Below are 14,591 nucleotides of genomic sequence, written 5' to 3' on the forward strand. Positions count from 1 at the left end.
CCTTATGGTCATGCAGAACTACCCTGTTTTTGTCATGGACAGTCATTTCTAAAATATTTTCTAGTAATCACGTACAAATCATTTCTAGTGGTTTAGTAAGATATTTTCTAGCCAATCTAGTAAATCTTCTGGAACTGCTTCCAATACATGAGCATCCTTCCCTAAGTATCATAACCAGTAACAGTATTCCACTCTCACCAATGCCCTGTATAACTGAAGCATAACTTGGATACTCTTGCACTCAGTTCCCCTCTCAGTTAAACATAACATTCTATTAGTTTTCCTGACCACTTGCTGTACCTCCATTCTAACCTTCTGAAATTCATGCACTAAGACTCTGCAACCTCTCTCCATTTAGATAATCTGCTTTTTTATTCTTTCTGCAAAAATATACAGTTTCACAGTTTCCCACATTGTACTCCATTTGTCAGATGCTTTCACTCACTTAACCTTTCTATGTCCTTTTATAAGCTCCTTATGTCCATATTGTTTCCAAATTTTCTTACAGCATTGGTTTGAGTAGGAAGTTAGAGTTTTATTCAGCAACTGAGACCTTTAATCACTGAAAAGCAACATCACTCTGCGGAGGCATAGTTTCGCACTCAATTCAAATGCTAATGGCGTAAAAGAAGGAATAACCCAACAAGCTTAAGTTCCTGCAGTTGCATCAATGCAAGACCTCTCACCAAGCACTGCTGATCGAATGGAAGCCAACAGGGAAGAGAAGGATCCCCAGTTTACCTCAAGCATTTCTATACTTTGTCACAGATTGTCCTGACCTCCTACTGGCACTGATGAATCAAGTCAGACACTTGGGTGGGAGATGTAAGGAAAAAATGTTCAGTAAATGCTGTTACAAAAGGTAATCTAGATAACTCATTTGAGTACCTATAAATATTAACCATGGTTTGTGACAGGGTGTGGGTGTAAAATTCTTGGGGAGCATATTGTTTAAGGTTTTTAGGATCCTGAATCAAACTTCCCATGTCATGGAGCTGTTCCTCACTGGGTGTAAATGGGTGGAGTTAAAAAGAGGAGAGACATATGTATGGAGAGCTAGGCAGAAGCTAGAAGGCAAGACACTGCATTTTAGAAACATGTACGGAGAAGCATGTGGAGTCGATCATCTAGCATTGGGCAATAAAGTTCCCCGAATTGTTTTCAATAATATTAGAGCTTGGCATAGTAATGAACAACATGTAGAACAGAACAGAGCATTGTTACCTGTGTGACCAAACTGCTTTTAATACATTTTCTTCGTTATGTCCCCTGCCCCAACCACCCCAAACACCCCCCCTCCCCCAACCCGAGGACAATGTCTTAGTGAGTTCCCTGGCTCCACAGCTGGAGACAGCCTGCTGTGTAGTGGAGTCATTGGCCCTGGAGGATTGGTGTGGCACCCCCATGAGGTACTTGTATCCAGGCAGGCCATTGACATTTCGGGCAAAAGTCCTTCATCAGGAATAACGAAGGGCTTTTGCCCGAAACGTCCATTTTCCTGCTCCTCGGATGCTGCCTGACCTGCTGTGCTTTTACAGCACCGCTCTAATCTAGACTTTGGTTTCCAGCGTCTGCAGTCCCCACTTTTTGTCTAGGCAGGCCATGCCTACCCTTAAGCTTCAACTTCCGAGTGTTGAAGGGTCCAGCCACCTCAGCATTGTCGTGAGTAGAGAAGTCTGCAGGGAGCTGTGTATATATGTCCCATTGAAAAGCTTTGTCTCCTTGTGAGGAAAGAGCAGCTAGCTGTACCAGGTTCCCTGCCTGGCTGTTGCCATACCTTCAGTCCTGAGACACCATTGGCTGGGCTGTTGGAGTGTAAGGTCTGAGCCTCCAGCTGAATTTGGCTTCACAAAGGCAGGCAGCTGATCACGTGTTTCACTGCACTGCTACAGGTTCAGGGCAATGAGGAGAAAGTGAGGACTGCAGATGCTGGACAGTCAGAGACAAAATGTGTGGCACTGGAAAAGCACAGCAGGTCAGGCAGCATCCAATGAGCAGGAGCAATGAGGGCTAATGTGTCTCACATCCCAGTCTGCTACTCCTGTCCCTTCCCTGTGCATGTGGATGGAGTCCCTGGTGCCGATACCATCTAGAGTCCTCTCCTGCCTGGGCCTGAGCAAGGGCCTGATCTCTAACAGTCGTCAGAGTGCCAGCAGCATGGGCTATGTCTTCCTTGGCCAACTGCAGAGCTGTTGCAGTGAGGGGCTTGTGGTGTCCCACTATTTCTGTTCCTATTGTGCTGATGGGGGGAGGCAGAAGGCAGCCTTGATGCTGCTTTCTCTCAAACCTTTTGGCCTGAGAGGTGAGGAGGTGGTTTCTCAGGGGATCCAGCCATTTCTTCAGAGAAGCGGTGGGGATGCTGGTGATACCTGCAAGTCACAAGATAGAGGAGGCATCATGGCTATTGATCAAAAATGGTGTGCCAGGATTGAGATTGACAGCAGGATTACTGTGAGCAGAATGAAGAATGGTACTTCTCTCATGATGTGGAGTGAGGAGCTTAATATCCGAATCCCTTCCACACATGTGGGCTCTCTCTGTTACATTCATGAAAAAAAGAGAGGGATTGAGAGAGGTGAAAGTGAATGTTCGTGCTGGTGCAAGTTGGTGAAAACTGGTGGGGTGTCCTGAGGTAATGAGTAGGCAGCACAGAGGCTATGCAGAGTTAGCAAAGAGAGTGGTTGTAGGTAGTGGGAGTGAGTAAAGGTGGATATTGAAGACAATAGTGAGGGAGTCAGAGCATGAGCCTTGGTGGGAGGTGGGTGCAAAAGAATGAGTGTAAGGTAGCAGAGAGAATTTACACCAATGGAGTAGGGAAAGTAATTGACCTTCTTAGGGTAATGCTGGCCATTCCTCTGCACTGTAATGTACTCAGAACAGTCTGCCAGAGTCTGGTGGAATGGTGTCCTTTACCGAAACCACATCCTTGACCAGGATCTATTGGGGAATCATTGAGCCATCGTCCCCTTTTTCCAACATATTCAGATTCTGTCTGTCAACTTGCGGGCAGCTTGGGAATGCCAGTTCTTGTCCAGGTATATGGCATCCTTTTAAAGTTGGTGCAGGCACTAGGGATGTCTATCTTTCAGTAGACACCTGCTGGTGATGAGTTGTCCTGGGGCCTGAATCAGAGGTGACAGACACTGTAGGCAGATAGACAGATGATACAACAAGTTTAGTAAGATATAACAAGAAAACATGCTATGTCTTGCAGTGGAAATCCTTCCAAAGAACTCAACACAGTTTGGATTTAGTAAAAACAAGTAGGATCCAGCCTGGAAGTTTTTTTTTATATAACTTTCTGAACATTTTGTGGATACAAAATGAGTTCACCATGTGATTCCTTAAAAATGAAGCCAGCAATTTAATGTGTGCGTGGATTATGTGCTTTTCACTCAAAATCAAGTGACTTTGGAGAAACAGTTAAGCAACATTTTTGAGAAGATAAGTGATGGGTTTATTGTCTTAATTACTGAAAAAAATCACCTTATGAAGACTAGAGTCCCTGTGATGATTGTTGCTTAGCAACCCTCTCTGCACTTGGAGTTCTACAGACTCAAGAATCTGCATAAAGAAGATACAGCTGAAGTGGCAAAATCTCCTGAAATCCTGTTCTCAGTCAGAACCACTGGGAACCTGGCAGAGTTTCCAAATATCAGTATTTCTGACTACCTGGTGATACCTGAAGGGCCAGACTGGAATCCAAGTTGTTTGGAATCAGAGCTAAACATTCACCATTAACAACAGCTGGCTTCACTGACAGGAAAAAGTGGACATGAGAAATCATCACATTCAATCCTTTGTTTCCAAACCTTTGGCCAAAAGGGATTGTTTTTTCCATTTTTGCCATTTTCAAAAATGCAATCAATTCTCCAGTGACTTGTCATTTTGTATTGTGTGTGTGCATCTGTGTGTGGGATTAAGTGGATATAATTTTAATTCTGGATTATAGTTTAGAGGTCAACCTGAGTTTACCACTTGCTTTATGAAGACGTTTTGTTCATAATAAATGCATTATTTTGAGTTCATTGAAGAAGCCTGGTAATTTTATTTTGTTTTGGATTATAGTACAAAACAGAAGCAATTGGCCAATTTGATAGATTTATACTAATGGTGAGACTGACAGTAGTGCAGATTGATTATCAGCATACACCCTCCCGTCACAGTCATAACACTATTTATCCACTTTGATGTCATGTGAGATCATTTTTTTGATTAAGCCATCACAGTTATATTTATATGAGGGCCTAATTAAATAGAGGAAGTTGTGTGGCACAGTGGATAACATCCTTACATCTGAGCCAGAGGCTCTAGGATCTGATCCCATTTTGGCCTCAGAGGGTGCATTCAAAGCACGGTAAAAGAGGTTGATTCATATCCTATAAAACCTTCTGCTACACTTGATGGCAGGCGATTAGAATCCAGAGTCTCCTGATCGGTCATCCTGTAGTAAGTGTTGGAAAACCACTGTCGTAATTTACCTGTGAGTGTGGACCAATTCAAGAGAAGTCCATGGCCCACACTTTGAAAAGACCAACACATAATTAAATGCCATTAGCTATAAAAGGGTTCAAGCAAGGTAATATTGTGGTATTACAAACAAATTAGGAGCAGGAATAGGGCATTCGGCTTTTTGAGCCTTCAATTAGACCATGTCTGAAATGATTTTAGAAGAGATTCCCTACAGTGTGGAAACAGGCCCTTTGGCCCAACATGACCACACCAACCCTCCAAAGAGTAACCCACCCAGACCCATTCCCCTATCCTATTACTCTACATATACCCCTGACTAATGCACCTAACCTACACATCCCTGAACACTATGGGCAATGTAACATGGCTAATTCACCTAACCTGCACATCTTTGGATTGTGGGAGGAAACCCATGGAGATAAGGGGAGAATGTGCAAACCCCACACAGTCAGTCACCCACAGAGGCTAGAATCGAACCCAGATCCCTGGCACTGTGAGGCAGCAGTGCTAAACACTGAGCCACCATGTCATAACTTCAACTCCAAGTTTCTGACTACCTTGATCATCTTATACTCCTTTGCTTTTGAAAAATCTACCGACCTAAGCCTCATAAAAGTCAACGACCCTGACTTTACTGCTTTTTGACAAAGGATGTTCCAAAGACTCAAAGATCTGAGAGAAAACAATTCTTGGTATTTCTGTCTCCCGTGGGCGAGCCCTAATTTTTAAACAATGACCCCTGTATCAAAAGTATCTGTTCCATCTCTGGTTGCTCAACTGGATGGAAAAATACTTTGAGCTCAAAGTTTAGGTACAGATGTGGCGAACAAGGGAAAGCCCAACTTGTTTGAATCACCTTATCACAAATGTAAAAGTATAGGTATTGGCCAATATCAGTTCCAAACTAGGTGTGGAGACTTTATTGATTTGGATTAATACTTGAGACTGTTATTCCTTTACTGCATAAACTCAACAAACACTGTGCAGCATTGTGAATGCCGTATCTCCGCCTGATTCACATTCAAGCTTTTCTAGTTAACTTCTGCCCTTAATCTTTCATGTGGCTTCACATTCTTATACTGTAACCTGTGAGGTTCAGCTTGTAGAGTCATGCTGACCTCAGCTATTGTCACAACAGTGAGAAAAATCACATCAAAATGGTTTGCTAAAATCAACAAAATCTCTATCAATAACATTAGGAAGAAAATGCAATTCAAACTGAATTTGATTTGCTCTTAACTACAATTTTAAAAATAGTTTTAGCTTCTTCCCACCTATTGGGAACAGGACAAGAGTGGAGTTAAAATTAAATGATTTACCACCCAGTTTGCATTCATCTTAACTTCAGAATATTTTTTGGTGTCTGAGATAGCCTGAGTAAGTGGAGTGCTGTGATCAAGTGCAAAAGGCTCAGTGTAAAAAATTCCACGCAACACTGAATTCCCTGAAGGCATTGTGACCAACCATGTTGCGTGGGACTGGAGTCCTCAGTAAAGGAGTCTGGATTCACTCCTTGAAAAATATCAATGCACTAGTTGAATTTTTACAATAATCCAGCAGTTTTCATTATGCTATCCAATAGATATGTTCAAAACAGATACATTTCTGATGAAACATGGGATAAAGAAAGGGCTATGGGGAGCAGGCAGGAAAGTGAAGTTGGGACCAGGATAAGAAGAGCCATGATCATGTTAAATGGCGGAGTGGGCTCGGAGGGCAGCATTGCCTACTCCTGCTCCTAATTCCCATGTTCCTATCCTCTCTAATGCCAACCCACTATTTTAATTCTGCAATGAAAAAAAGAAACTTTACTCTCAATGTTTAATATATATATACAACAACTGACAGCTTTGATCTACATGTTGGGATCCTTCTCTTTGGAGTGGTTTTGTGCACACCTCCAATTTTCCTCAAATCTGAACGATTTCCTTTGGGCAGTTCTTATTGAATATCCACATTGTGATTCTGAGGGATTCTGACCAGCAAGTGGGAGCTCATCAATGGAAATTCAGGGAAGCTGTAGTGGGATTGTCAGGTCAGTTACCATTAGCCATGCAGCTCGTGCAGCTCTCATCCCCACAGTGATCGATGACATCTCTCCCACCCACATCATGGCCGCTTCCACAGCCACTTCCGCCCCTCACAATTCCTCATGCACCACATGTGACATCACTTCCACCCCTTACATCATCGCTGATATCACACACTCAGTAATTTCCACCACCCCCCTCCCCCACTGCTGTGGTCGCCACCACTTCCGCCCCCACCAACGCCACTCACCTGCATTCTGCTGACACGCCCCCCCGCAGATCCCACTGTCACCATCCTGCCCCCCAGAACCCTGAGGGGAACACCACCCCTGCTCATGACGCCCCCCCATTCCCCCCCAACACCACACCCACTCCAGTTATAGGCTCCGCCCCTACTCCCAGCTCCACACCCACACCAGCTCCCAGCTCCCAGCCCTGCCGAGTGTTCACCATCCCTCAGACCTTCCCCTCACTGAGGACGAACAATCAGTCCACAGCAAAGGCCTCACCTTCATCCCCCTCCGCCCACGTATCAATGAATTTAATACACACCGTGTTGTCGAACACTTCTTCCGGTGCCTCCACCTCCGAGCTTACTTTCACAATCAGGACTCCCGCCCACCTTCTGAGGACTCCTTCACCCACCTCCAACACACTGCATCCACCTGGACACCCCGCGCTGGCCTATTACCTGCCCTCGACCTCTTCATTTCCAACTGCCGCTGGGACATCAACTGCCTCAATCTGTCTACGCCCCTCCCCCACTCCAACCTCTCACCCTCACAATGCACTGCCCTCCACTCCCTCTGCTCCAATCCTGACCTCACCATTAAGCCAGCAGATAAAAGGGGTGCAGTGGTAGTCTGGCGCACTTACCTCGTCACCACTGAAGCCAGACACCAACTCAAAGACACCTCCTCCTACCACCCCCTTGACCATGACTCCACCCACCATCACCAAACCGTCATCTCCCAGACCATACATAACCTCATCACCTCAGGAGATCTCCCACCCACAGCTTCCAACCTCATAGTCCGGGAACCCCGCACTGCCCAGTTCCACCTCCTTCCCAAGATCCACAAGCCTGACCACCCTGGCCGACCCATTGTCTCAGCATACTCCTGCCCCACCAAACTCATCTCTACCTACCTCAACACTGTCCTATCCCCCAGTCTAGGAACTCCCCACATACGTTCAAGACACCACCCATGCCCTCCACCTCTTCCAAGACTTCTGTTTCCCCGGCCCCCAATGCCTCATTTTCACCATGGATATCCAATCCCTCTACACCTCCATCTGCCATGACCAGGGTCTCCAAGCCCTCCATTTCTTCCTCTCCCAATGTCCCCAACGTTACCCTTCTGCCGACACTCTCATTTGTTTGGCCGAACTGGTCCTCACCCTCAACAATTTCTCCTTTGAATCCTCCCACTTCCTCCAGACCAAAGGGGTAGCCATGGGCACACGTATGGGCCCCAGCTATGCCTGTCTATTTGTTGGCTACATAGAACAGTTGATCTTCCGTAATTACACGGGCACCACTCCCCACCTCTTCCTCCGCTACATTGATGACTGTATTGGCACCACCTCGGGCTCCCGCAAGGAGGTTGAGCAATTCATCAACTTCACCAACACATTCCACCCTTACCTTAAATTTACCTGGACCATCTCTGACACCTCCTTCCCCTTCCTGGACCTCTCCATCTCCATTAATGATGACCGACTTGACACCGACATTTTTTACAAACCCACTGACTCCCACAGCTACCTGGATTACACCTCTTCCCACCCTATGTCCTGCAAAAATGCCATCCCGTATTCCCAATTCCTCCGCCTCCACCGTATCTGCTCCCAGGAGGACTAGTTCCACCACAGAACATACAAGATGGCCTCCTTCTTTAGAGACCACAATTTCCCTTCTCACGTGGTTAAAGATGCCCTCCAACACATTTCGTCCACATCCCGCACCTCCGCCCTCAGACTCCACCCCTCCAAACGTAACAAGGACAGAACCCCCATGATGCTCACCTTCCACCTTACCAACCTTCGCATAAACCAAATCATCTGAGGACATTTCCGCCACCTCCAAACAGACCCCACCACCAGGGATATATTTCCCTCCCCACCCCTTTCCGCTTTCCACAAAGACCGTTCCCTCCGTGACTACCTGGTCAGATCCACGCCCCCCAACAACCCACCCTCCCATCCTGGCACCTTCCCATGCCACTGCAGGAATTGCAAAACCTGCGCCCACACCTCCTCCCTCACCTCCATCCAAGGCCCTAAAGGAGCCTTCTACATCCATCAAAGTTTTACCTGCACATCCACTAATATCATTTATTGTATTCATTGCTCCTGATGTGGTCTCCTCTACATTGGGGAGACCGGACACCTCTTAGCAGAGTGCTTTAGAGAACATCTCCGGGACACCCGCCCAATCAACACACCACCCCGTGGCCCAACATTTCAATTCCCCCTCCCACTCAGCCGAGGACATGGAGGTCCTGGGCCTCCTTCACCGCCGCTCCCTCACCACCCGACGCCTGGAGGAAGAACGCCTTATCTTCCACCTCGGAACACTTCAACCCCAGGGCATCAATGTGGACTTCACCAGTTTCTCATTTCCCCTCCCCCCACCTCACTCCAGCTCCAACCTTCCAGCTCAGCACTATCCTCATGACCTGTCCTACCTGCCTATCTTCCTTTCCACCTATCCACTCCACCCTCCCCCCGCCCCCAACCTGTCACCTTCATCTAAACCACATCTACCCATTGTACTCTTTGCTGCCTTCCCCCACCCTCCTCCCTGACCTATCACCTTCATCCCCACCTCCATTCATCTATTGTACTCTATGCTACTTTCTCCTCACCCCAAACCCTCCTATCATTTATCTCTCCATCCTGCAGGCACCCTGCCTCTATTCCTGATGAAGGGCTTTTGCCCGAAACGTCGATTTTCCTGCTCCTCGGATGCTGCCTGAACTGCTGTGCTTTTCCAGCACCACTCTAATCTAGAATCTGGTTTCCAGCATCTGCAGTCATTGTTTTTACCCTGTTACCATCCAGCAGAGTTGCTAGTGACACTGTCGTCATTTTATTGAAAATAAATCAACCAACAAAGCAGCCTCAATGCTGGATACTTTTAAGATGGAAACAAGAAGTTGCTTTTAGTGAGCCCTTTAAATAATAATGGACATAACAGTTTCACAACTTGTGTAGCCCATGATATGCAAGCTAGGTTGAAGAGTGCCAATTAACATGAGAATCATCTTGGGATCATAACTGTGTCATGGACCTCATATTTCAATATTTAATTAAACTCCTGTTCTATTTCCAGTGGGATCTTAAACTGAGGCCACACAGAATCAGAGAAGGTTGATGGTCAGTCATGAGCGTTTCAATTTTAATCTTGCTTTGGCTCTGTTCAATTCATTGCTAACAACTAACCCCAATCTCTTAAACAAGGCAGGTGAACATAGATCACCATCTACAAATTGACCAGTGTCTACTTCTTAGCTTGAACAGCGCCAGTAATCCTTAAACTGATTATAAGTGTGAAAATGAATGAACCTAAAGCCGTTAAATGAACTGGATTGGCACAATCTAAAAATCTACAGCAACGTAACTTTCAGATCTCAGCTGGTCTCAGTGGTCCTCAGAGATTGGGAATACAGCCAGAATTCCTGCTCCTGATTGCTATCCCCCTCTGAAAATGCACACGTGAATGATAGATGAGGTCAGGCTGTTGATCAATACATTCAAATGGGTTGCCAACACTCACCAATGAAGAATAGTTACTGAACTGAGATACAAGAAAGACACTGCATATGAAGTTATATATGGGTTTAATTTACTCCATTAAGGAGAGGAGATCAAAGGGCAAACAGGAAAAGATGGATAGAGAAAAAGTTAATTTTCAGTCAAGGGTCAATAGGCTGTTTGTAAACATTAATGCACTTGTCAGCCTGATGTTAGTGTAACTCATGTGATTACTTTCAATTCGATTGTAATGAAGAGTGTGACTTATTCACCTACATTTGTGAATAGAGACAGTGTAAAATTCAGGAAAAAGTTTTACAACTTTGCCTAAAAACATTAGGATGTGTCCATGTGTCTCTTTTATTGATTTTGATAAAATTCCATTAATTTGTCCTATCAAGTCCAATTTTACATTTTTAAATTCTTTTATTTTACATGCTGTTTCACCTGCCATCGCACTGTAGATAAAGGGTGCATTGTCTGTGTAGACTATAACTGCTTCGGATACCAAGGCAAGGCCATCGATCAGATAGCAGGTGCTAATTTGTTTGGGCAAGCAGACAGAATAAATTTGTTGATATTTTACTGGAAGGCTGACTAAGAGCTATCCAAACAATGTGCATTGCTAAACATAATGGAGAATTTTGGAACTGGACTAATTCAAAGCTCCAATCCCAAGAGGTACAGAAAGAACACTTTGACCACTAAAATGAGGCCATTTTAAGTACTTCTTGTCCTCACTGGGTTTAAAAACAATTATAAACAAAAATAAACTCTAAGATTAGTTGGTGTTCTTATAAAATTCTTTTCCCTGGAAATATTTACAAAATTAAATCATTTGCATTTTGCTCCTTGACTTTCACTTCCGTATCTGGGAGTAGTCAACAACTGAAATTATCTTGTTTATTTCACTAGTCTTGGCATTTTAATTTCAGTAAAGCTTGCTGGAACTACTTTAGCGATGATGAAGGACAATTATATTACTTTTGTCTTCTCTGTTCTCCCTTCAGTCAGTGCTGTACCTGAAGAATCATGGTCAAAATCAGAAACTGCCAAGCCCGTGCAAAGTTGAGGTATTGTGGGAGTAGCAACTTAAATCAAAGGCATCCCATCCATGGTGCAGTATAATGGCTGAATAATCAATAGACTGCTTGCTTACCATTGTCAGCTATAGTGTGCTCACAGGTTTTCACAGCTAATTTGAAGTCTTTACTTTGTTGCTCAAAAAGAGACATATCCAACTGGGGGAAAAGACATACTTCATTAATCTTAAAATGTCTCTGTATTTTTCAGGCTTCTAATGTATTTGTTTTTTGCTGATAACTTAATGGTTAACATATTTAGATAGCTCTGGTCATTACATTGTTAATGTCATGCTCTGGGACTTGAGCAAGCTTTTCCCCAGCTAAAGAAACATAAATGTTCAGCTGTGATAGAAGTTTGTGAGTTCTCCTGACATAAATTAAGCTGATATCATCAGAGGACTATAAAACTGATTTATTATAAATACTGTTCTCATTTGTTTACAGCTTAAATTCTTTGGTTCTGGTCAATTAGCACATTAGCCATCTCTCAAATTGACAGGTGCTTAAAAGCATATTACACAAGCTTTCGGGCGTAAAAACACAAAGGAGCAGAACGAAAGTATTTTGCAGAGAAACCAGATATAATGGAGAGAAAATAACCTGCTGCTACCTCTATGACTGAAACATTTATGCCAAATGAGCACATTTACTTTCTCATAAAGGCAGAAGAGCTATTCTTAAAAAGAAATCTTCACCAATTTCCTTTGTTGTAAGCCAATTTTTTTGGGAGGAAGGGTGGTGTGGGGAATGGTTATTTAAAAAGCTCGAAGAGTTATCTCATTTTTGAGGATTTGAGATGTGAGACTCTTAAAGGTTCTTTCTCCACCCACCTTTCCACCTATCACCTACTACCAGTTGTGTGAGGGCCAGCAGAGGTTGAACTCTGTAGATAAAGATCATTTGGGAACTAGTACTAGAATCTTAATGCTGATTAAATTAAACTCTCGTTCAATGAACTGGCAAGAGGCCACTTTTTTTTCATTGCACAATGGAATTCAGTGAAAAGTTAAGGCCAGGCAGCACTGCCTGTCATTTTGTTTTGGTTGCAAAATCACCTTATACTGTACCCTGAGTGAAAGGACTGCATATACACATCTTATTTATTCAGCTGGATCCATCAGGGCCCTGTTCCAACATATAAACAGATTTCATAAGTGGTTGCGTTTTCCCCTCCCCAGTGAGATTACCACTTAGGAAAGAGTGTGATCGAATTAATGGAAGGCCAGAAATTCCACTTTTAAGGCCAGCCCTGATAGGAACCACATTGCCATTCACTAAAAATGTAGATGAAAAAGGTGATGGATACAAAAAGAGGCTGACAGTTATTTGACCTCAGGTCTATTATCTCATTATTGAAGCTATGAATCTAAAACATCTGGGTTAGCATTTTGAAACCTTACTCCTTTCAATCAGAAACTAATTATCTGGCCAATATAGATTAAACAGTAATCCACAATCTACAACGCATGAACTTTTCCTTTTAAGTTGTTTTGAATGCAATTTTTCTTGTCAGTAGTTTCAACGACGTGTTAAGAGAAGTTAAATATATGCGATTAGAAATACATTCATCACAACTGGATTTGGTACTGAGTCACACAAAGTCAGAAATGTATGGTTTACCTGCCCCTGAGGTGTGTCATAATGTGTCCAAACTGGTTGATTTAAAACAAATATAAAACTAGCCACTCTGTGCGACTTAGCACTGGAGTGTGGGAATTAAACAATTAAAGGAATTCAGAATAGAAAGGGAAAGCAACAACAAAGTAAATTCATACAGCACATCTAATATAATTTTTTTTAATATATATATGTATAATGGAAAGGACATGGCCGCTTTGATATAGAACAAGATTTTAGAAAACATAACCAAAACAGGCATTTTTAAGAATGGTTTTAAAGGAGAGGGAGAGGACAGCTGATGATTTCTGCAAGAAGATGCATGTCTCTAACAGAGTACTCATTAACAGATCGTTGTCTCTTAAAGTTGCACTTTCACTGCCTTGCACTGCAATATGTTCCAAACTTCTGTCCGGCATTGTTTTAGCGTCCTGTGCTTGCACAGCATTGCTAACCAAAGTAAACTGGAAAAGGACGTTCTTGGACATTGGCATTAGCTGCTTTGAAGACAGAACAACACAGAGGTAAGCATCAGGACAATCCTTACTTTAAGGATTCCTGCGCGATGGCTGAAAGAGGCATAACATTAGTAAAATAATTTAAGCTTTTAAACGTTGCTTGTCACTATTGCTAGAACCCTTCCACGTCTACATTTAAATAAGTGACAAATGGTTCTGTCCAATAGAAATCTTATAAAATCATATCATATTACATTTAATACTATTGGTTCTAGATGGCCATGTAAATCCTAATTCCCTCAATGAACAAGCAAATAGAAAATAGATATAACCATTCCATTATGACTATTAATATAAGTGCATTAAATTCTCTTTCAAAAAAGATAACATCTACAATAGTCATAAACAAAATCTAGTAATTTTTGTGCCAGCATTCTCTTAGGTGTCTAACCATGGCCTCCTTCCTTCTATGCTAGTCCTCCAGCTATTTGCAACCTAAAGGTTAAACCTCATGTATGCACTACTGCAGATGACAAATGGCTTTTAAGCCAGTCTGAGAGTGTAATATCTGACAGGTGTGACTTTGGAGGTTATAGGCAGCAGCAAGATAGATTTTTCTGTCATTGCAGGAATCAATGAATCATATTGGACTTCATTAAAAATCACACAACACCAGGTTATAGTCCAACAGGTTTATTTGGAAGTACAAGCTTTTGGAGCGCTGCTTCTTCATCAGGTAGCTATGGAGCAGGATCATAAGACACCGAATTTATAGCAAAAGATCACAGTGTCATGCAACTGAAACAATGTATTGAATAAACCTAGATTGTTGTTAAGTGGTTGCAGGTTTTGGTTCAATACTATGTAAATCCCAGAACATCTTTCCAGTCACATTCGCAAAGTAACTTGAGGTTTTATAAAAAAAGGTGACATCTCAGCTCAGACAATGCATTAAAGGTGTGAGGTTAGACTCTATCTGTATCCCAGTCTTGAGTCAGACTGGTTCTATTTCCAAAGTCTGAATTTATAAGATGTTACATGTTTTGACTGCCTGCATTGATTGCCTGGAGATTGTGTGCTTTTTAAACAAAATAGAATGTATCTGCAATTGCAATTCTGCAAGTGAAAATTCACCCCATAGAATTATTCTTGTGTGTGTACATGAGGGA

The 14,591-nt window shown here is 43.1% G+C and overlaps 1 long non-coding RNA gene across 1 annotated transcript in view; it reads right to left on the minus strand.

Annotated features, from left to right (window-relative positions):
- Positions 1-3,095: 3,095 nt before the first annotated feature.
- The window catches only part of LOC148149403 (uncharacterized), a 191,642-nt gene continuing 180,146 nt past the window's right edge, over positions 3,096-14,591 (minus strand). Inside the window, exon 3 of the long non-coding RNA XR_015757761.1 lies at positions 3,096-3,143. This is a non-coding gene — a long non-coding RNA (uncharacterized LOC148149403). The remainder of the gene's footprint in view (positions 3,144-14,591) is intronic.

The sequence above is a fragment of the Chiloscyllium plagiosum genome, unplaced genomic scaffold (assembly GCF_037043375.1).
Source record: "Chiloscyllium plagiosum isolate Xiang-an unplaced genomic scaffold, Cpla_swu_hap1 HiC_scaffold_8, whole genome shotgun sequence".
In the NCBI taxonomy this organism is placed as follows: Eukaryota; Metazoa; Chordata; class Chondrichthyes; order Orectolobiformes; family Hemiscylliidae; genus Chiloscyllium; species Chiloscyllium plagiosum.